Here is a 24,650-nt window from a genome sequence, read left to right as displayed (position 1 = left end):
TAAATTTTTTTGCTATTTTGCTTTACGTCGCACCGACACAGATAGGTCTTATGGCGACGATGGGACAGGGAAGGGCTAGGAATGGGAAGGAAGCTTTATTATTATTATTATTATTATTTTTTGCTATTTGCTTTACGTCGCACCGACACAGGTATGTCTTACGGCGACGATGGGACAGGAAAGGCCTAGGAATTGGAAGGAAGCGGCCGTGGCCTTAATTAAGGTACAGCCCCGGCATTTGCCTGGTGTGAAAATGGGAAACCACGGAAAACCATCTTCAGGGCTGCCGACAGTGGGGCTCGAACCCACTATCTCCCGATTACTGGATACTGGCCGCAATTAAGCGACTGCAGCTATCAAGCTCGGTGGGAAGGAAGCGGCCGTGGCCTTAAGTAAGGATCAGCCTGGTGTGAAAATGGGGAACCACGGAAAACCGTCTTCAGGGCTGTCGACAGTGGGATTCGAACCCACTATCTCCCGGTTGCAAGCTCACAGCTGCGCGCCTCCTAACCGCACGGCCAACTCGCCCGGTTTATTGTCTTTTACTACTTCCGTGAAACCTGACTGGAAATACTTGATAGTATATGTGATTGGTTCAGTTGCAAAGGCAGCTGCATAACTTTTTTTATTTTTAGGGAAAATATGTCTCTGTTGGATTTGTTTAATCGAAATAGTCCTCTATAAGTCTATTTGTGTTGCAAGTAGTAGGCCTAGGCTTTAAGCAGCTGAAGTAGTGGGTTAGTTTCAAAACAATATATTGCTTCACTTTCAAAATAAAACACATCTCTGAACAAGTACCACGCGGTGTGCTACTGAATATCACTTCTGCCTCCATCCCCACCAATTTCCAATGTTCTGCTCGAGAGTTGCTTGCGGACAGGTTATGCTTGTTAATTGTCACGTACTATTAGTAGTGTCCCTGTGTGTGCAATGGAGTATCATCCGACTGAAAGCATCATCATCATCATTAGTCGTTGTGCTCATTACTGAGCGTCGTGACCTCATAACTCCATCATTTCCTTGTTGCAACCTTGACAAGATGTCTCCATCCCGAACGGTTTTCACATTTCGTTAATATGACCTGAAGTGGTAGCCCAGTGATCTTCTTCGCCTGAGCTATCCATCTGCTTGCTGTTCTTCGTCGTGGTCTACTTCCTTCAATTTTGCCTTGTAAAATTACCTTTTCCAAGTTCTCTCCATCTAGTCTTAAAATGTGGCCAAGGAACTGGAGGTAACGTTCACTCACACGGGAAGATAGGCGTTTCTTGATACAGAGTTCGTCCAGAATGGAAACATTAGTTCTTTTCTCTGTCCAGGATACACGTAGCATTCTCCGCCAACACCACATCTCAAAGGCGACCCCACAGGTGTGGGAAAAGCGGTGGGAAAAGAAGAAGTTTCTTGGAGAAAATTTAAATTCAAGGCAACATGGAGCAATTCGTTTTTCGGTAGGGCCAACCGTTCATCCGCTATTTTAGTTGATGTAGGGCAAATATTTCCCAAATTTGGGAAATCACCCAATAACTATTTTGAAACTGTGAAATATATGAAAATCAAAAGTATCCCTTGCGTGACTCGGCATTTCACGCTATATTCTTAACAAGTTTAAGATCAATCGGTCCAGTAGATTTCGAACATATCTGGAACCAACAAACATTCAAATAAGCAGAAATTTTTATTCATAGTATAGATCGATTTTAGCATTGAAAGATGACAGCTTAATCATAATGGTTCGTGCCGTATTCTTGCTTCGAATGACGTGATATAACTGCTGGTCATGACTCATGATCAGGCTGTCTCAGTGACTGATCGATCACCGGTCGGGCCCGCCCTACTAGCTCCCAGCTCCTCCTTAAACGGAAAGACCTCTAATCTGAACCACCATTCAAGGTGGAGGGTGATCAGCTGTCTATTCAACCTTGTGGTTACCACTTTACGGAAAAGGAGGACAAATTGTGCATCCCCCGAACACGACCTTACTCGTGTTAACAGTCAGCAAATAACAACTGGATAACTTCTTCCTCGCAATGAATACCGGATCCCTCACACCAGACATTTGCATTTAACCTCTTGCATGGTCTAGAACAGGGGTGTCAAAGTCAGACCGATGTGCGGTACGTTTAACCTAGTTAGGATAGCACAGCCGGTCGCCGATAGATAGAAAAAACAGTCGGTAGGGATTTTTTATCTTTGAAATTTATAAAACATAAATGTTACACTATTTTTAATGCTATTTGTTCGGGGCGTTGACCTATAGAGATCTTTTGCCCCTACTTGCACCGTGTAATATGAACCTGCGTGTAATTGGAATTGCGGAAGTGTAGAGTGTTAATAACAATAATAATAATAATAATAATAATAATAATAATAATAATAATAATAATAATAATAATAATAATAATAATCGTATGGCCTCAGCTACCGTTTGCAGACATTTCGATTTGACGCCATCTGGCTGTCTGCTCGTCAATTCCGACGTTCCGGTTTACTCTGTCTGCCATCTAGCGGACCTAGAGTAAACCGGATCTCTCTTGGGCGTCTATGGCTGAGATTTAATTAATTTTGTCGGGTAAATACAAAATGTATCACCAGAGATCTTTTACATGCCGACATCGTACGACATGGAGTGTCGATTGGACTTTTTTCCGCCCTTCAAAAATCCGACTACCTCTGCCGGGTTTGAACCCGCTATCTTGGGATCGGGAGGCCGACACTCTACCACGGATCCACAGAGGCAGCTTGTAGAGTGTTGAATGTGAGGAAACGATCGTTAAGGACGACACAAACACCCAGTTCCCACGCCAGGGACATTAATCATTTACAATTTAAAAACCCCTGACCCAGCTGGGAATCGAACCCAGGGCCGCCAGGTGGCAGGTGGACGCGTTGCCCCCTACACCGCGGGGCCAGACATGTTACTCTATTATAATCTTATATAACTGAATGTGGTACAAAACATCTACAAACTGCAGGAACAGTCACACTTTATGTGAGCAAACCATCTTTTTACAACCTCCTTTACGTCGCACCGACACAGACAAGTCTTATGGCGACGATGGTATAGGAAAGGCCTAAGAGTTGGAAGGAAGCGGATCAAATTTCATGATTCTAGCTTATACATAAGTAGGCAAAAGTAATTTAAAACAAGCGTTCCCGCATTTATAAACAGATGTACCCATCTAAAATGTGACTGGCATTAGGCAAACTGGCCTGCTATTTTGATGGAAACTCACCAACTTGGTGTGACAGGCAGTAAGCGGGCTGGCAGTTGGAAAGGGGGCCTGTTATTATAATGATAACTGCACAACTCAATTTTGACTGGTTGTAGGGAATTTTCCTGCCATTATATTAAAAACTCCTCAATTCGTAATATGTCTAGAAGTAGGAAAGGGGATCTGCCATTGTAACGGAAACTCCCCAAATCGATTGTGACCGCGCAGTAGGCAATGGAGCCTGCAATTATAATGTAAACTTCCCAACTCGATTGTGAATGGCAGTAGGCAAGTGAGCCTGCCGTTATCATCACAAATCCGTAACAAGCACTTTACATTGGAAACAACGTATGGGGACCTCTCCATGCTGTTTCTCGGATAACGTTAAGAGACATGCTATTTTAAAACAATCTTATTTCCTGCATGTACAGTATTTACTTCAATATTCGTATACAATGCAGAATACCGTAGCGAAGCACGGGTACATTTGCTAGTCTCGTATAAACGCTTATAATTCCTTTTTTAAACTTTCATTGCTCTGCGCACGTCTTAATTTGAATTTGCTAAAATTTAAGAGGGAGAAAACTATTAACAAATTATGTGCTGACAAACATTGACAGTACCTTAGCAGCATTAAATTTTATTTGCGGATAATTTTATTTAAGTATTTTAGATTTATGCAATCGTACTGGTTGAGGTTGGCGGAAAAGTGGTTTGAAATCCCCCAAAAAGCTGTTAGATGGATAAGAGTAAGAACATTGTCTCAAATTCTTGAAAGATAAAGTATTAGGTTGACCGTTGTTTGAATTTCTCTGAAAGTAAAGAAGTCAGGTGGGACGAAAGGAAGAAAGTAATTTGAAATCCTTGAAAAATGTCAGGTAATAAAAGGAGAAAAAATGTAATATTATAAACTAAGAGCTTAGTGCATAGTTACAGACTTCGAATACTGGCCAGTGACAGCGAGATTTTTGAAAAGTCACGTTCGTTTGATTCGGATTCTACATAAAACTGTATGTTCCAGAGCTAAGATCACGATATCAACATCCATGTAAAACTACAGCCTTACATGGTATGTGGAAGAGTCGAGGATGGTATAATGGTTTTGGTATTATTTTCCGACAGTTTTCACTAACGGCGAGATGCTATAATTTTATACGCAGGAGTTCTTTTACGTATCAATAAATCTACCGGCATGAACCTGGTGTATTTGAGCACCTTCAAATATCACTTGACTGAGCCGGGAACGAGCCCGCCAACTTGAGTTCAGAAGACCAGCGATCTGCCATCTGAGCTGCACAACCTGGCGAATGGTCGAGGAGATAAAAGTTAATAACAATTTACGTCCCACTAACTACTTTTACGGTTTTCGGAGACGCCGAGGTGCCGGAATTTATTCCCGCAGGAGTTCTTTTAAGTCCCAGTAAATCTACCGATACGAGACTGATGTATTTGAGCACCTTCAAATACCACCGGACTGAGCCAGGATCGAACCTGCCAAGTTGGAGCCAGAAGGCCAGCGCCTCAACAGTCTGAGCTACTCAGCCTGGTGAGATATAACTTATGAAAATCACGGGATCCACTCGTGAATGCCAATCAGTGCAGAATCATTGGGTAAACGCTTGGAGGCTTTTGAGATGTGGCTATATAGAAGAATGTTAAGAGTACCGTGAACATTGCATGTCACAAATGTCGAGATTCTACGAGGTAGGTAAGGGTGTTCTGCCCGAAGGCAGGTCCGAACCTCCGCAGAGGTGTTCCTGAGCCGGAGTTTACGTGGGGTAGGGTAGCCAGTTCCTTTCCGCTCCTCCATTCCCTTACCCCCCACCAACAGCGCGTGGCAACCCATCCAACTCCTGACCACGCCCAATGTTGCTTAACTTCGGAGATCTCACGGGATCCGGTGTTTCAACACGGCTACGGCCGTTGGCAGATTCTACGAAGAATGAAGAAAAAGAAAGAAGTATTGACGACAGTGAAAGCAAGAAGGATCCAGTGTCTAGGACACATCATGCGGAACAACAGCAGATACAATATCCTTCAGACCATTCTGCACGGAAAAATTCCTGGAAAAACAAGCCTTGGCCGTAGAAGAATATCCTGGCTTAAGAACATCAGAAAGTGGACCTCTAAAACATGTACAGAGCTTTTTCGAGCCCTAAGTGACAGGACGAGCCCAGCCAAGATGGTTGCCAACATCCGGAACGAATAGGAACCAGAAGAAGAAGAAGAATCAGTGCATGTGAACCAATATTTGATTATGGTGACATAGTCTATAATAACATAAGTTATTCACTTGGTTCCAAACTTCAACGGGCGCATAATGCCTGCATTCGATTCATTCTAAATGTTCCGCTCCATTCCCACATCAGCCCATTCCTCCATCAGCTGTCCTGGTTAAGATTATGCGATAGACGCAAGCACCATGCTGTTTCTCTTCTGCACAAAATACTACGAACAGGTAAACCAGACTACCTGAGAATAGATTTTAGCTACCTCTCTCCCTCAGGCAGAACACCCGCAAGGTCATCAACACGATCCCTGTTGTCCATCCCCATTCACCACAGTAGGATGTATAACAACTCATTTGTACTAGGGACCATACGTTCCTGGAATTCCCTCCCGGCTGAAATTAGAGACATAAGCAACCTAAAGGTATTGAAAAGAATGTGTTGGAACTTTTATCTACAATCAGAATAATTTACTCCAAGAAGTACCCTCAAATGTTAGATTAAGTCAAATGAATAAAATGTAAATGTAAGATCAGTGAAATTGACAATTTTCGAGGTATATTTTTAATAATAGTAAATACTATAAATTCATTTTAAAATGTTAAAAACAAATTATTAAATTACATTTCACGTTAATTTTAAATTATATTAAACTTATTTTTAATTTTAAGTAGTTATAATGTTCTGTTTACACAGGTGTACAATTTTATGGTTTGGCATAATAGCAGTCTTCATAGCCTGAGCCCCGCCATGTACAGAAATACATTAATAAATAAAATAAATAAATAAATAATTCGGTGTCGTAGGCTTTTTAAACGTTTAAGAACTCTTGAGGGACTCTGTCCTCACATTTTTGCTTGCGTTGACACAATTGTCAGTTATAAAGGATGACGTTGAAATTATAATAATAATAATAATAATAATAATAATAATAATAATAATAATGCCAGGCTGAGTAGCTCAGACGGTTGAGGCGCTGGCCTTCTGACCCCAAAATGGCAGGTTCGATCCTGGCTCAGTCTGGTGGTATCTGGAGGTGCTCAGATATGTCAGCTTCAAGCCAGTAGATACTGGCACGAAAGAGAACTCCTGAAGGACAAAATTCTGGCACCTCTGCGTCTCCGAAGACCATAAAGTGGTTAGTGGGACGTAAAGCAAATAATAATAATAATAATAATTATTAGCTGCTCTAGTTACGGCAGGGAGGTAAAGTAATCCTCTTATTTATGATGTCCACTTCCGTAGTGTAATGGTTTGCGTTATTAGCTACCGTCCTCGGAGGGCCGGGTTTGAATTCGGGGTACCGCCGGATATTTCAGATTGGCAGGAGGAGAGGTATGTGAATATGCAGCTCACTTACGTTGGGAGTTTTTCTGGAAAGAGCTGCACCACCTCGGGATGAGGACACGAATTTATATTTTTTAAAAGCGTAGGTTATAATAATAATAATAATAATAATAATAATAATGGCGTGTGGCCTCCGGAGGGGTCTGGTGCAGGTCTTTCGATTTAACGCCTGATAGGCGACCTGCGCGTTTGTGATAAAGGGGCCCTACCTATAATGAATTCTAATGATGAAGACGGCACAAACACTCAGCCTACGAACCATAGGAATTAACCAATGAAGGTTAAAATCGAAGGCGCAGCCGGGAATTAAACCCGGGGACACCACGCACCAAAGGCCAGCATAGTAACCATTTTACCACGGAGCCGGACTATTCATGTAAATACCAACAACAGAGAAGCAATTATATTCGATTTGTTTGTTTCTCTATTTGTGGTTTTAAAGTCGCTGTTTATACACTAAATACGAAGTAGTGCATGTCTGTCATCTGATGACCTGCATTTTATATACTCCTTGTGTGTGAGGAAACAATGGCAAACTGCCTGAATCATCAACTTGCCTTGTAAGTCTCATTTTGCCACCACCATCCGTTTTATGCGTTTCCCTACAACCGCCCACATTTCAGTGGTGCCATTTGAGGATCCAACTAGCCTCCGGGCTAAATGCTTGATGGGAAGATTCTTTGTGTATGTATTCAGAAATCAGAAAGCAGAAAAGTTTACATGGGGTGTCATGAACGGAACGTCCTTAACATTTAATTGCAGGTAGTGAACCCATAATTCTAAAGTTCACGGGTTCAGCAGTACTGTATGGCAGAAAGGCTCCCAACAGGTATGCCTGCACAGAACTGTACTTAATACGTAATCATTTTATATTGCTTTGTGAATTTTCTCAAGAGATACTATGATCGCGGGTTCAGATCCGGTAGAAGTAGCTGGACTTTTACTGAGTAGAATAAAAGTCCATTCTCCAGTACATGTTATACGATATACGATCTATGGTGACTTCCGATGTAATCGGATAAAATATTAGGTCAAATAAATCGCTGAGTTTAATTACAGTTTAGTAAAATCTGTTAAGGTAAACGGAACGTTGACACTGTTCCGCAGTCAATCCATTTATTTATTTATTTATTTATTTATTCAATTTATTTATTTATTTATTTATTTATTTATTTGTTTATTTATTTATTTATCCGATCTAGACCACGATCCACGTGAAGTAACTACACGATCTTCTGTCTCTCTTCACCTTCCTGTCTTTCTAGTATTTCTTCAATTTTCGCTATGTCCCCTCCATTCCTCCGGCCAGACATGTTTCCTTTGCTTCCTCTCTTTCTCCTGGAACCTCCGAACTCCATAATACTCTTACTGAATATGGTTATATCTAATATCGAGCTTCTTGTGATACCCAACTCAGCCATATCATGTTTAACCTCGATGAACTATGGGATTGGGGTTTTAGGATTTTTATCGAAATGATCGAATAATTTCTTCGTTGGCCTCTCTGGATTCATCCGCACCAAATGGAAATAAACTGTAATCCTACAATTTTGTGATATTGTCTGAAAGCTTTTCATTTTTCAATTAAAATATTATTATTATTTTCGAATAAACCAAACTTGCTCTACGCAATGTACTTAGTGTATGTTTACCTTCCTTTGTACCTATATTTCTTTCATTCTTTCGGGTGGGCTTCTTTTCTCTGAGTGTTTCCCCAGACGATTTGACCTCTAGGTCAACTTGCTGTTTGTGAATTTTTGATCTAAATATCTGCCTGTTTTGGATGTCTTATTGTGAGATTCCTGCCAATTTTAGGTCGGTTTTTATTTTGGCGACCTATTTTATAGCTTTTATTTTTGTTTTGTTCACGATTACATAAAACTGAATAACTGTTTCGCGAGTCTGTCAGGATTCGTTTATTTGAAGTGTTGGCACAATTTCAACTTCTCAGTAAATTCGATTATTTATGTGCCATACTACCCAGCGTAAAGTGCTGATAAAAGAGAAATAGATATGCAAATGAATGATTTTTAATTTTTTTATTGCTAACTGTAATGGAGAAGGAACCTCTCAAATTTTAGACAGAATGAGAATGGCCTTGTTTCTTGTGGAAAAGTTGTTTCAGGACTTAATGGATAACTAGTGTTATCGATGTTCTGGAAGTATTGTGCAAAAAAGTTACAGGCTTGAGCTTAAATATTCATTTAGCAAAAATGCCAGGTAAATGGAATGATTAGTTTGTGAGAAAGAGTATATGCATTTTGAGATGTTACATCGTCCGTCACATGTTCTTTCACGCAGCATGAAGATTAATTCTCTCTTCTCTGTTTCTCTGATTTTGGTTCATTAATGCATATAAAGAAGGACGAGTTCGTCAAAGATATACCATTCCAAACTTTTCAAAATGAATGGATGTTAATGCTACAGAAATATATCCAGTGCGTAGAGGTCGTCTTCGTGTGAATAAACAGGGAGGGGTCTATGCGATTATGGAGGTCGGTGTCAAGTTTGTAAATCTGCACTAATTAAATATCTATATGAATTTCCATGTATTGTTTGATTTTCTCCGTGTTTCTGAGTATCAATTGGCCGTGATTTTTTAGTTCCATTTTCTCAGTATTTCTGATTTCTGCTTTGTTGTTTTAAATTAGTGCAACCAATCAATGGAGGCATTCTGATTTAATGACCGCAGTGTAATGTCCTAATTGGGTATGATTGGAAGTGTACACATTTTGGGTGAGTGGATAAGATATTTAAATTGTTGACATCTCAATTCGTTGGCTTTTTCTTGGCTCTGTTTTCCTGAACGATTTTGCCGAGATATTTAAAAACTGTGAGACTCCTGATTTTGTCGTATTTTGCTTTTGTACATATTGGTGCTTGTATGTTACCGGTAATATACCAGTATTGTTTTCTCGAATAATGTCTCGAGACCCACTTTCTCTGCTGATTACTTCAGGAGCTCGATCTGGATTTGGGTTGTTAAAATAGCGTGAAAGTTTCCCAGGTCGTCTGAAAATTCTACGCCCTATGATCTTTAATTTTCCTCTCCCTAATATTCGAGGCTGATTAAATTTTATTTGTGCCATTCTTGTACAGCTACCAGTATTTTGAAGACATACTTAGAGTAATGGAGAGATCTGTCTCCTTGCCTTGATTCTGTATTATTGCTATCTGATTTGTGGTTGGAGGGATATTGTCGTTTACACCTTGGTCTTGGAGTATATGGATAATAAAGCGGATTAATGTTCTAATAATGTTATTGTCTTCACGTCCCACTAACTACATTTACGGTTTTCGGAGACGCCGAGGTGCCGGAATTTAGTCCCGGAGGAGTTCATTTACGAGCCAGTAAATCTACCGATACGAGACTGACGTATTTGAGCACCTTCAAAAACCACCGGACTGAGCCAGGATCGAACCTGAGACATTGGGTTCAGAAGGCCAGCGCCTTAACCGTCTGAGGTAGATTATTATTATTATTATTATTATTATTATTATTATTATTATTATTATTATTATTATTATCATTGAGGGGTTGGTATGCTTCAGTGTTATGGTAGGTGCCAAACAAAAACTAATAATTAAATTTAACAATATGTTAGTGTACATTCTACTTTTTAAAATTCATTAATATTATAACACCGGGTGAGTTGGTCGTGCGGTTAGGAGTGCGCAGCTGTGAGCTTGCATCCGGGAGATAGTGGGTTCGAATCCCACTGTCGGCAGTCCTGAAGATGGTTTTCCGTGGTTTCCCATTTTCACACCAGGCAAACGTACCTTAATTAAGTCCACGGCCGCTTCCTTTAACTCCTAGCCCTTTCCTATCCCATCGTCGCCATAAGACCTACCGTATCTGTGTCGGTGCGACGTAAAGCCACTAGCAAAATAAAATGTTGTAACATGGCTGTGTGAGCACGAACTCCTGCTCTTTCATGATTTTATTAAATCTATGTTTGAAGAAGTTGAAAGTAATTTCAGGCAGGTCTTAATTACATTAGGCGTGCGTGTTCAGGAACATTACAAAGGTAGTGACACTGAGGGAAGGGAAAGTGTGAGATTGCTACAGCAAGTCACAATACACTCGGACATCAATCTTACTACAATACCACACTATTTCTAATCAAGCTCCCGCATAGCTCTACTGGGTTATGGTATTTTTAAAAAGCGAGTTTTAGACCGAAGTGAAAGGCGGTGGGGGAAAAGAGAAAATGGGTGGTTGGGAGGAAAAGGATTGAACACGCGACATGATACCATGTTGTGCTGGGCCAAGTAAATTAGATTGTGGGTGGTTTGTGATTGAAAAAAAAAAAAAAGTGAAAGTGGGATGGAGGTAGAGGGAAAATTACAGAGGGGAAGAGAGGAAGAGGACAAAAAAACTTTGTCCGTTTCGTCGGTTCCATATTTCTCTGCGCTTGTTTGAATATAGCGAAACAGCAGGTGAGCACAGGAGCGATATAGTCAGTGCGGGAGAAAATGGACGATATTCCTCTGGTGTGTTGGGAACGATACTCATTAATTTTTAAGGCTTAATTCCGTTTAATCGCTCAATTTGTTCTTGGTGTTTATGAAACACAGTGTTTAATACGATTTATTGCAACAATTTACAAATAATGTTACTTGTGCTTTACCCTAAAACAAGGGAAAGGGAGGATGTACAGTATTAGAATACTGTATTTTATGACCTGAAATCGCTTTTTATCGGCATCGATCAACCAGGTGAAGTATCAGAACACCTCACTGCATGATAGACAGAAATATTCATAAAAGGAACAAATGAAAACTGGAATGTGAACTAAATGGGTGAGAGATTTACTTTCCCATGCGATTCGGTTAATTACCGCACCGTCTGATTATGACACCTTTAAAAATTAGACCGTTCCTTTCACGTACAGTATCAACATAGCTCCGAAGGGAATAATTTAAAATGAAATACGTGATACGAAATTTCAATTCCGATACAAAAAGAATTCATTGCTAAATCATTAACTTTTATCCTGTTGGGACACATAAATGGATGTGAATACTTGAGATATATTTCTATTACTTTTCATACTTGTGTTCGTTCAATAAGAGCGAATGTTGGGGTACCAATTGATGCGTCACAAATAATCCCTTCTTCTTATTCTTCCTCCTGTTAAACAACTTAGGCTTGTGGCTGCTGTAGCTTCACGTTTTCAATCTGTTACTATGATGTCCAAAATCCTTATACCTTTTAATTTTTATAAATATGCCATCTTTGTAAATATCTGGCTGTTAAGCTGAATGTTCCGCATGAAGGGGTTAGTGTTCTATTCTCGACAGGTTGGGGATTTTTAACTGCATATGGTTAATTGCTATAGCTCGGGGTCTGGGTATTTTTGGACGTATTAACACACTACACATCTCAATTTAAATACAATACTTCACACGACCAACCACCACAGAAACATGAAATTGTAAGCACATCCTTCCTAATGGAGTTGGCGTCAGAACGGCATCCGACTGTAATAGTGGGCCAAATATGTACAATGTACCGATCCCAAGAAATTGGGTGGAAAGGCCAAGAACAGTAAGACGCCATCTTAGTCTGTCTAATCTTGAAACCACTTTTCACTTTCTCTTCTTCTTCTACTTATTTTTCTACCACTTATCCCCCATTTGTGGGGCCGCGGGAGCGAACTTTATCGCATATGTGGATTTGGTCCTATTTTACAGCCGGATGCCCTTCCTGACGCCAACCCTATATGGAGGGATGTAATCACTATTGCGTATTGCTGTGGTGATTGGTAGTTTAGTGTGTTGTGCGAATATGAAGAAGACAGTTTTGGGACAAACACAAACACCCAGTCCCCGGACCAGAAGAATTAATCAGAGACGATTAAAACCCCCGAGCCGGCCGGAATCGAACCCGGGAACCTCTAAACCGAAGGACTCAACACTGACCATTCAGCCAATGAGTCGGACCCAATTTTCACTTTCTCTCTCAGTAATAATTAATGAGAGTGGTTATCAGGCTGGCATTTGGCTCTTATCTGGTACTTTAATTTGGAAATGATCTAGTCTTTTAAGATATTTACTGATCTTATGTAGATATGTCATGTCTGCCGCAGTTATTGAATTGTAGCACTTAAGCCTACTGATGTTTCACTGCCATAAAGTAAGGTGTGGGCTGCAATCACGTTATAGAACGTAACATTTTTATTCTTCATAGTCATTTTCATTGTATCATATATTTGTCCGAATTTATCTTCTTCTTTTCATCATGTGTTAAATCATAGTTAAGGTAAACAAAGTTGCATTTGTTTATTATTTGCTTATTGATCATGATTCTTGTTTTAGTGGAGTATAGTCCCACAAGAACAATTTCGTGATTACATACGACTGACGACCTAGAATTCCTCACATTTTAAGATTTGTATCTAGTAAACTTCATTCAGTTGAAGATTCCCGCAATGGACAAAGGCTAACGAAACAATGAAATGTATAATTTCGGCTTACAATGATAATTTTGTTGATTATATTATTCTTATATTGTCCTTAAATTACTAGTCACCGAGCTCGATAGCTGCAGTCACATAAGTGCGGCCAGTATCCAGTATTCGGGAGATAGTAGGTTCGAACCCCACTGTCGGCAGCCCTGAAAATGGTTTTCCGTGGTTTCCCATTTTCACACCAGGCAAATGCTGGGGCTGTACCTTAATTAAGGCCACGGCCGCTTTCTTCCCACTCCTAGCCCTTTCCTGTCCCATCGTCGCCGTAAGACCTATCTGTGTCGGTGCGACGTAAAACAACTAGCAAAAAAAAAAAAAAAATTACTAGTCATAAGCTCACCGGACAAACAAATAGTCAGTCTGGTGTGCATGCACAGATGGACTTTTAAGCCTCTACAGATAGCCCGAACGAGCCCCGTGCTCACTTTCTCTACGTGAGCATAAGGCAGTAGCAATCAGTGAGATATTCCTGTTTCAAGCGGACAGTGTACGTCAATATCGGTGGATGTAAGGATGTGAGGGACTGACACCAAAAAAAAAAGGGCAATCGTATTTGGTCGTGCCCATGGCCATACGGTGCGTGAAACTGCTCGATTTGTTGGTCTTTCGCAGCGGACTGTTGAATGTGTCTACAAGCAGTGGTGTACACGTGGTCACGAAACACGACGTCAGAACTGTGGTCAGATGATCCTGACTGACGGGGGCCGGGGACGCGTTTCACGGCTTCTGAATCAAAATCGCTTCCAAACCCGACAGGAATTGATGCAGTCAGTGAATGAAGGTCCATTCCAACCTATTAGGGACAGAAAATTGTGTGGGAAACTGCATACAATGAACCTTTGGAGGCGTTCACCTCTCATGTGGCCATTCCTCACACATGAACATAAAGGTGTGCGTCTTCGGTGGACAGTACATGGACAGTAGCTGACTGGCTGAACGTAATGTGGTCTGACGAATCACATTTCTGCCTGCATTCCAATGACTCCCGTCGTCGAGTGCACCGAAGGTCAAATGAAGCATTTCATTCTGGATGTGTGCAAGGTCTGGTTCAAAGCTGGATGGATTGGGCTCGCTCACTGAGGTGACCAGTAATGTGAATCAGCATGTTTATTTAAACATTCTGGGTGATCAGGTGTTGCTTTTCAGTTAACATCTGCATGATGAGTATGGTACTGATACCTTGACTTTTTAAGATCACAACAGCAAAGTTCATTGGGCTGGATGTATATGTGACTGGTTTTATGAACACTTCATCACCTATTACATCTCGATTGGCCTGCAAAATCACCTGACTTAAACCCCAGCGAAAATCTGTGGGACAGGTTGGAACAGCGGGTAAAACGCCGGCATCAGCATCCCCACAATTTGGTGGAATTGCGCGATCAAATCCTCAGCGAGGGGCTTAACTTGGATGAGACGTACCTGCACAACCTTGTGGACTCACTTCCTAACCGAATCTAGGCGGTTATCAACTCCAAAAGCAAAATTACACGGTATTAAATTATGCTTGTAATAATTTCTCCAGGGGTGACTAATTTTTTTGTCTGGTGAGCTATCATATGGCAATGATTTCTGAGGAATGAATATAACCTTGCAAAGCTAATAAAGAAATAGTTTGCAGTTCTATAATGTCTCAATTCAACTGATTTCAAAAATTCACAGTGAATCGGGGAATAGCCCCTCGAACTTCTACCACTATTCCTATCACTTTAATATCCTTCAATCCAAATTTATTTTTATAATACGTTATTGTCGGTTCATATATCAACTTCTTTGCCCTATCAAAGTATCCTGGGAGGTCTGTGGAGATTTGAAACGAGTTAATTATAATTAAAGCTTAGTAAAAGTAGCCAAGGACCTGGTTCACAAGTACTTATCGAAAGCCCTAACGGTAACACAAGGGAATTCTCGAAACGGATCAGAAGGTGAAGTGATATAAAGGTCAATAAAGATTACAGGAAGGAAGGAAGGAAGGAAGGAAGGAAGGAAGGAAGGAAGGAAATCGAGCAGTGGTCTATGAGAGGGAAATACAGTACTTCAATATCGTAAGTTCATAGTTTATGGAGCAAATGTCCCCTCCACCTGCTTGCAAGTTCTTCTATCTTGGTCAGTTCTCATCCACAATGGTCTCGGAGTCTGCCTCACTATATCGGGCTACCTAAACAACAGACGTCCTCTTTTCCGCTCTCCACTTCTCAGGTTCCTCTCCGTTACTGCCTTTATCCATTACTGGGGATTACATCTTGCTACATGCTTTATACCTCTCTCGTACATGTTTCAGTCCATAATTCGTCCATGATGTTCAACTCAGAGATGATCTTCCTTTAACTACCAAGGCTCAAACTTTTATATTATCGCATTTACTTCTCTTTACAGTCTGCTATACGTAGCACAGATGAAGATAGGTCATACGACAACGATGAGACAGGAAAGGGCTAGGAGTGGGAAGGAAGCGGCCGTGGCCTTAACTAAGATACCTAATGTGAAAATTGGAAACCACGAAACCCATCTTTAGGGCTGCCGACAGTGGGGTTCGAACCCACTACCCCCCGAATGCAATCGCATTTACATGACGCCAGTTATATCAGTCAATGAAATCATCCTTGGAACACTATTGGATTTGAATTATTATATGAAGTGACCTTGTGATATTTAGACCTACGGTATCATCTACTAAACTGCTCTATCCGAACTACATTTGTATCAGATGTATGACAACTACTTTAAAGGTTCATAGTACGTCATTTTGTAGCGTATAACATATTATTAATCTATAATCGTGACTTTTTTATCGTTGGAATGTTTTCATCAAACGTGTAATTTTACTTGGATTAGATGTCGTAAACGTAAAACAATAATGATTAATGAGATATTGAATGGAACATTCTACTACTTACAGGCCATCTGATTAGGCAATAGTCGTCTTGCCAGGCCAAGGCCGTTAACGGATGGTTGTGACCCGGGTTTATTATTTCAGATCAACACGATAATTTGTTTATTTCAGTACTGTTGCTGCATTCCTAATAACAGGTTCGTGTTCGCCTGGATTGTAAGTGTTTTCGGAAACTAAGACTGGGCCTTAAGTTACCCACTGATCCAGTATGCCTAGAAATATATATATACTTGATTCGGCCCATCCGGCGTCTCCTAAAATATAGAGCAATTGAGACCCGTATTATTAATTCTGTAATACAACACTTAAGTGTGTAACTACACAGAGCTGGAAACTAACTTACTCACTCTGGATTGAAATCCAAACCCATACGACTTCTAATCACATGCTCTATATTTAGAACCGGAAACTCATGTTTAGTTAAATGAATGAATGAATAAAGGAATGAATTGAATTCAGCTTTAAGGACAGTTATAAATCTAAAAAGTAATTAATAAATCGTAATTTTGATTAGTAGTGTCCACTAATCCTCCAGGTTCTGCATTTCTTTACAGTGCTCCCCTTTCCACGCTACCGTCCCCATGGAGGTGAGCTGAGGTGCATTTACCCTGATTTAATACCATACCAGCCCTCATGTCATTCTTCGACAGCACCCTACGCTTACATTTACGATACGAAGTTGCATATTTTTAAATTATTAGATTCGGTTTAGGCATTTCTTTTAAATCCATTGAACCAGCATGATTTAAGCTATCTGGTTTGAATATGATCCATGATTTCATTTTAATTGAAGTAATTCTGTGATAAACAGGTGTAAAAAGGTGTGTCTAATTTAGGTAGAGCAAAAATCTTCCGTTCATTTTAATTCAATGGCCCCTTTCAACTATTTTCAAGCTTCGTTGTAAACAGGTGCATTTTTCCTCCAGTAGTCATTAAAGTAATGTGTTGTACTTACCAGTACAATGAAGCACTGACTTCCGATCCATATGGCTCACTCCAGGCAATTTTATATTTATGGCAATGCTATTAACGTAATTAGTGAAGATATTTCAACAATCCTGTCACTTGGTGTTAGAAATGCGCATGCCTCAGTAGAAAAGGTAATAGAGCAATTTGAACTATGATTTAGAAAACGTCAAACATATTTCTTAATAAATTATATGCTAAAGTAATCAGAAAATTATAAATTTTGTGGGAAGACAGGTTTTTTTTCGACTTTAATGGTTCCAACTTGTTAATTATGTATCTATGAAATTGGAAGCTGAAGATTGAAACATGTTGTAAGTTGTCCTGTACACCATGGCAAGTCTTTCAATTTACATCAGGCAGGATCTATTTAACAACTATCAGTTCTTTATAATTATCATTCTGTTCTCTTGAATATTACTCACTTCCCTTCCTAATATTAATACTGAAGGCATCATTAATTTTTGTGGTGATAGCTTCTGCTCTAAGATCTAGTGATTTAGACGTTTTCAGTTTACAAAGGATAACGGAAAACGTTCGGTTATTTTACAGAATTAATCAAATCGTTTTATAAGAATATTAATAATAAGAATAATAAAAATAATAATGACAATAATAATACACCGAAGTATACGTAGATGATGATGAATGTCTCCTTTATGTTATAAGTAAATATACACAGTCCATCCAGACGTTTGCAAATATTATCTAGAAGAATTATCCACTCGTGTGATCATAGGACTCTCTTCCACCCGTGTCGGTTTCATTCCTAAAATAAACTACATCTTCAAATTACTTTTCCACTCTCCCATCATAATTTCATCAAGCGTTGTCTAATATTTATCTTTTAATCATAGCGTAATCCCCAGTATTTGAAATGGGAGATGTTAAATATTACCACCTCATTTTTTCTCTCTCTTTGCCAGAGACAATTGAAGAACGATCGTGCGCTTCCTGTCACGTAGGCGAGAGAGCGCCAGAGTGAGTGGTCTGGTGGGATATTCGAGCGAGTGTTGGAGGATATGTCCGGTATGAGATGACGATCGGAAACGCTGCCTGATCAAGCCTTTACCCACAAAATCGTGCATAGAATTCAAATAACTATCTTACAAAAATAATTCTTATAGGCTGTGTCTTACCTTACTCTTCCTTTTGACAATATTGCCACTTTATGACTAGTCAGTCGATAATGATAGTAATAATACTAATAATAATAATAATAATAATAATAATAATAATAATAATAATAATAATAATCATCATCTCACTGGCGTTTTCGTGCTTCATATTACAGATTCCATTGATATAATAATGGACGGTGGTACAAGTTCATTCTACGTACGGCTGATTAATCTGCATATCCGCTATACAGCTGCGATAGGGAAGTTGCCGAGATCACTACAACCAGTGTGATGGACGCCGTAGGGCCCGGATGTTTATGCAGTAATAGATTAAAGTGCAAACTTACTGCAGCGGGTGATAAGTAGAGTCTTACCTGCACGACGGTAATGCTATGAGGTTTGCAGAAACATTAGGGGTTCTAATGGGCCGAACAATAATAATAATAATAATAATAATAATAATAATAATAATAATAATAATAATTTGGTTACATCCCGTGGCACTGTTTACTTCCAGTATTCAGTGAATATTTACTTGCAGTCCTTGCAATACGTGGGGTTATTTAGGGGTTGTAGTAAGGAATAAAGGGGGGAGGCGTCAAACTCACCTAAGATCCCAATTAGAATATGGTTCTAGTATATCGGACCCTCACAAGGATTACTTGATTCCAGAACTGGAAACATACCCAAAGTAAAGCAGCACAATTCATTCTAAATGATTTCCGACGGAAGAATATTGTTACAAACTTTGGGCTGGGAGGACTTGATAGTAAGGAAACGAGCTGAATGCCTAAACAGTGTGTCCCGAGCTTTAATAATTTATTGGTCGCCTGCAACGACATTCAAACTTGTGCACCAGTCTGATGGAGGGAAGGATGAAGGCCAAAAGGAGAGGAGGAAGACGAAGAACAGATTAACCTATATGATGGATATCAAGAATGAACGACCGTACGCAACATTAAAGAAATCAGCACTGGAGAGAATACTTCTATCGTGAGGATGATAATGCTGCTCTCCAACCATGTTTAGTTGCGGAAATAAAGAAGAGTTTAAAAAGTAGGAAGAAGTTAGAATTCAAGAGGAAAACTGGGGCAATTCGTTTATAGGAACAGGAATTAAGGATAAGAATAATTTATCAAGAAAGGTCTTGGGTAAGTTTCCAACTTCTTTGAGATCATCTAAGAAAAGTCTAGGTAAACAACTAAAAGGGAATCTGAAACCTCGACCACAGCCCTAAATACAAATCAGTGAAAAACTGTATGTGCGTGCGTGTGTGTGCGTGTGTGTAAAACACAAAATGCCATCTAAATCTACTTACATAAAATCACAGAAAAGGAGGAGGTGCAAAGGGTAGTCCACAGACTAGAGACCTGGGCGGAGGAAAACAGCCTACAGATAAATGAAGAAAAGACAGTACAAATGACCTTCAGAAAAGGTGGGAAATCAACGCCCAAAGACAACATAACATTACACCAAAAGCCACTACAAAAGGTACGAAATTACAAATATTTGGGAATAACACTACAGACTCACACCAGGCAAATGGTGGGGCTGTACCTTAATTAAGGCCACGGCCGCGTCCTTCCAACTCCTAGGCCTTTCCTATCCCATCTTCGCCATAAGACCTATCTGTGTCGGTGTGACGTAAAGCCCCTAGCAAGAAAAACACTACAGACAACGGCGGCGTACTTAGGTATACATATTCAAGAAAGAACGGCAGCAGCAATCAGAGCCTCATACAGCATCCAAAACATTTCAAACCTATCAATCAGCACGGCGATGAGACTTTTCAAGACGACAGTAGCGCCAGTGATAACATATGGAATTGAGATCGTGTGGAAAAAGCTGAAGATCGGAGACCAGATGAGAATAGAAAGAATAAAAGCAATGTTCATGAAGAGGATTACCCGAGTTGGAAAGATAGCGCCATCCCGGCTGGTATACGAAATGATGCGGGAGACGTATTTCATAGAAGACATACGATCACAATTCTACCCGCAATCAACGGAAGCAAGCAGGGCACTAGTAAACATCAGGGAAAGGAAGAAAAGTGAAATTGACCTAGACTTCTACACCTCACCAGCGATGACGGACGATAGATGGACTAGAGAGTTCAACACACAGCGCCACGTGATAACACGACTCTCCATACATGGGTTTCACCACAAGATATGCGTAAACCAGAAGTTCCATGAGCCAGACGAAGATTCTAAGTGCACTTTGTGTGGGCAGAAGTGTAGTAGATACCACATCATAACTTGCACGAAAAGAACCAGGAAAATTACAGACTATAGTAAAGACTGAAATGTGATATTTATATTAATGCTCAAACTTAAGTGTACATTTCTCTATTAAATTCAATAAAATCACAGAAGGTTCCCTGTTTGTTCCTTTGAAAGTGTATCTAAAGGATCAGTGGTATTTTGCTTCATAATTGTTTGTGTATTCCTCTGTCACTAGAAAACGGCAAATATATTTTGACGAAACTTTTCTTATAAGGTATTTAACCGGGAGTAGATTTTAATATGTACATGATTTCAGCATCACACAATGGAGTGAGAGTTTAGGGGAAGAACAAAACTGTTATTTAAACTTCTCTCATGCACTCTTAATTTGGTGTAAATTATCTGGAGGGACTATCTATTCGATGGCATGATCGGTACGCTTGGAAGAATCCCAGGTGAAAATTTCAATTGAAATGTCACGTAGTGGTGCGAAGGGTTCGAAGTCCGAACTCAAAAGAGTGAATGTGATTTCAGCGACCCTATAAATGCATGGTATATATTGGAAATATTGTAACTGGCAGCAGTGAAGTGGGGCCGGGGATTGGTCTTCCAAATTTAAACAGTTATTTACACAGAGTGGCCAAAACACCTGTGGCGTTCATGTGCGTTGGTTTACGCGGGTGGTAACCTTCTCTCTGAGATATTGAAGATCCACCCTCGACAGTGTTGACCTCGGAAATCCGAATTACCGGGCGAGTTGGCCGTGCGGTTAGGGGCACGCGGCTGTGAGCTTGCATCCGGGAGATAGTGGGTTCGAATCCCACTGTCGGCAGCCCTGAAGATGGTTTCCCGTGGTTTCCCATTTCCACTCCAGGCACATGCTGGGGATGTACCTTAATGAAGGCCACGGCCATTTCCTTCCAACTCCTAGACCTTTCCTATCCCATCGTCGCCATAAGATCTATCTGTGTCGGTGCGACGTAAAGCAAAATTGTAAAAAAAAAAAAAACCGAATTCGCGTGTAATCTCCTTGATGCTATGACCCATGCGCCGTGCATCGATGATCATCCCACGTGCAAAATAGGTTCACTTGCGGCGTGTTGCTATTTTCACGACACTGGTGTCTGTAACAGACTGCTCAGCTACGTCGCAGCTAGCCGTAACGCTCAGGAGTCGTACACGGCACATTTTCTAATGGGACACCCCTTCCCGTGACTTTTGGACACTCAGTGTAAAATACAATTTTATTTCAGGAACTTACTCATTTAGTATATTTGTGGATTCAAAACTTTGGAAAATGAAACTGTAGATTTTTGTTGACTTCACATTCAGGTGCCCTTAAAATGGGCTCTTCCTTATGTTAGTGCCTCTGAGCTACTTTGTTCGTAGTAAGCGGAATTTCAATTTCTCTTCATAATCTCCCTGTTATTTACACCTTCCATCTATCTTTATGCCCAGTAAATTTTGAACTATGTACATACAGTAGTGCTACATACTGTATGTAGATGTGAATTATCTGATGTTCCATTTGAATGAGTGGTATGAGAGTCCAATTACTCATGTCTTAGTTCTGTATATCACTTGCTCCTTGTATTGATGTCAGTTCGTTATTATCCATGACTTGAACGAATATGCTAACAGCTGTCACAATACGTTATGAGAAAGCGTACTTGGCGCGAAAATTTACTAGGAACGAGCGCTAGGTTGGTAAATGCTAAGTGCTCTTTCCTTTCTTACAAGTTTCACACCAACTTTTCCATTTATTTTACTCTTTGTAGACCTGTCCTCTATGAACAATGGCTACTGAATATTAATATAAGTGTCCTATTAGTTAAATGTTTCCATGGAGAGCAATCTCTGTTCGAACTCTGTTCTATTTTAGGACAAGTTCTACACCTGACTTAATTTTTCATGTAGGCACACGGATTTATGTTATGAGAGGTATGTAAGTAATGTTATTAGTTTAACCGCCTAGTAATTACGTTTACGGTTCACGGATACTCCTTTTTTTTTTTTTTTTGCTAAGGGCTTTACGTCGCACCGACACAGATAGGTCTTATGGCGACGATGGGATAGGAAAGGCCTAGGAGTTGGAAGGAAGCGGCCGTGGCCTTAATTAAGGTACAGCCCCAGCATTTGCCTGGTGTGAAAATGGGAAACCACGGAAAACCATCTTCAGGGCTGCCGATAGTGGGATTCGAACCTACTATCTCCCGGATGCAAGCTCACAGCCGCACGCCTCTACGCGCACGGCCAACTCGCCCGGTACGGATACTCCTAGGTGACTGCTCATTCTTTCACAATAATTCTTTTGTGTGACGGTAAATCTACAGATAGGAGGATGATAGATTTATGACTTTAAGTTACCATCGAACAGAGATGACATCAAACCCGACGACTAGGATTCTGAAAGCTATCTCTCTACCATCTAAGCCACTCTGTGCGTCATATACTATACAGCAGATGATGACGTAGCTTTTCTGCTATATGAATTACAAATTTGCTGGAGTGCACATAAAAGTTATTCTCCCCTTTACTATGCTGTAAATTTACTAGAGAAAATCCAAAACGTGAACTTGAGATGGGGCGCTACTGTAATATACCGCAGAAATTAATATAAAATAATCAAATTTGTGTATCATGGGTGATCTAGTTTTCCCAGGGCGACGATCATGTGCTGACGAGACTCCAAATTTTCTTTCTAATCTTACTTGACGCCTATTAACTCCCTGAAATTGAACCTAAGTAACATGCCACCAGAAATTACTACTTTTAACTTAAATATTAATTAAATACCAGTGAATTATCATATATTAATTTAAAAATTATCTCCAGTTATACACACATTACAAAATTTCTTCCGCACAACACAATACCTACGAATTTAATTACTTCACTTCCGATTGATACATTTACAGTAAATACCTCTAATTACAGTCCTTATGGCACTAACATGTCACATATATTAATAAACTTGACATCTAGCTTATGAAGACGAGGCACCCCAACCTGCCTCAATGTCTGATGACGCCAATTTACTTGGTGTGATCCTTAACATAAAATTGGCAAAAATATGCTTCCTTCTTGCACCCAGGATCTCGTATGTCACCACCCGCATCTACTCGAGTTGATCAATTGATTCCTCCCAACTCCCAGACGTCATACAGCAGGACTTACACTTGGCTAATCTGTACTAATCCACGCGGCCACACACCACAACCGAAAACGTAACTTTCAATCTCACAGTCAGCTTCTCATAATATCAGAATAAGCGTCTCTGAATTGTAACCTTAAAATAACCTCTTCCGATGAAGTTTACATACGAACAGTCTCACACTCAACTTCGCATAACACCAGTTTTCTGAATAACTACTACTACTACTCCTGAAAATGAAAATCCACAGCCTGTTTCCAGTCATTCGACCGGGTCAGGAATGGAATGAATGAAGCCCCCATCTAGCGGCGAGGATAGGAACTGTGCCGGCTGCCGAAGTTGTCGCACTATTCTGAGGCAATGATTAATGAATGACAGATGAAATGAAATGACATTGGAGTGTGTTGCTGGAATGAAATATGACAGGGAAAACCGGAGTACCCACATGGAGATGCAGACGCGCTGCCGCCCGAGCCACGGAGGCTCTTCTACTACTACTACTACTACTACTACTACTACTACTACTACTAAAACATTTCATTCGACGGTAACGCCGTACTTCAGGCCGGGAGATTTGTACGTTGAAGGAGATGTTCGGAGCAGGTGAGGGGGTTGGCGACCGTGGCCTATACTAGGAACTATCCCGGCATTCGCCTTAGTGCAGAGAGAATGGAAAACCACAGAAAACCATTCTCAGGACAGCCAGCGGTTGGGGCCAGCCGTGAGGTCCATCCCTGTCCCGGCTCCCGAATGCAGAGGTGTAGAGCCGTGGCCACCCCTCCTCTGCTCGGTTGGCCGGTCAGAGTGCAGAGCTGTTGGACCACGGACCAGCCGTGGCCACTTATGCACCGTGGCCCACCCTGCATCTCGGAATAACTTCACAGCGGAACAGTCTCGGAATAACCTACTCATTCTTAAAATAAGTGTTTCTGAATTAGAATCGTAGAATGGCCACATTAGAACAGTGTCGAAATAACGTTCTTTGAATAAACACAATTTTAGAATAAGTCTTCACATAGGAACAGTCTCAG

The sequence above is a fragment of the Anabrus simplex genome, chromosome 1, assembly GCF_040414725.1.
Source record: "Anabrus simplex isolate iqAnaSimp1 chromosome 1, ASM4041472v1, whole genome shotgun sequence".
NCBI classification, from domain to species: Eukaryota; Metazoa; Arthropoda; class Insecta; order Orthoptera; family Tettigoniidae; genus Anabrus; species Anabrus simplex.
Note: the sequence above shows the minus strand (reverse complement) of the source record.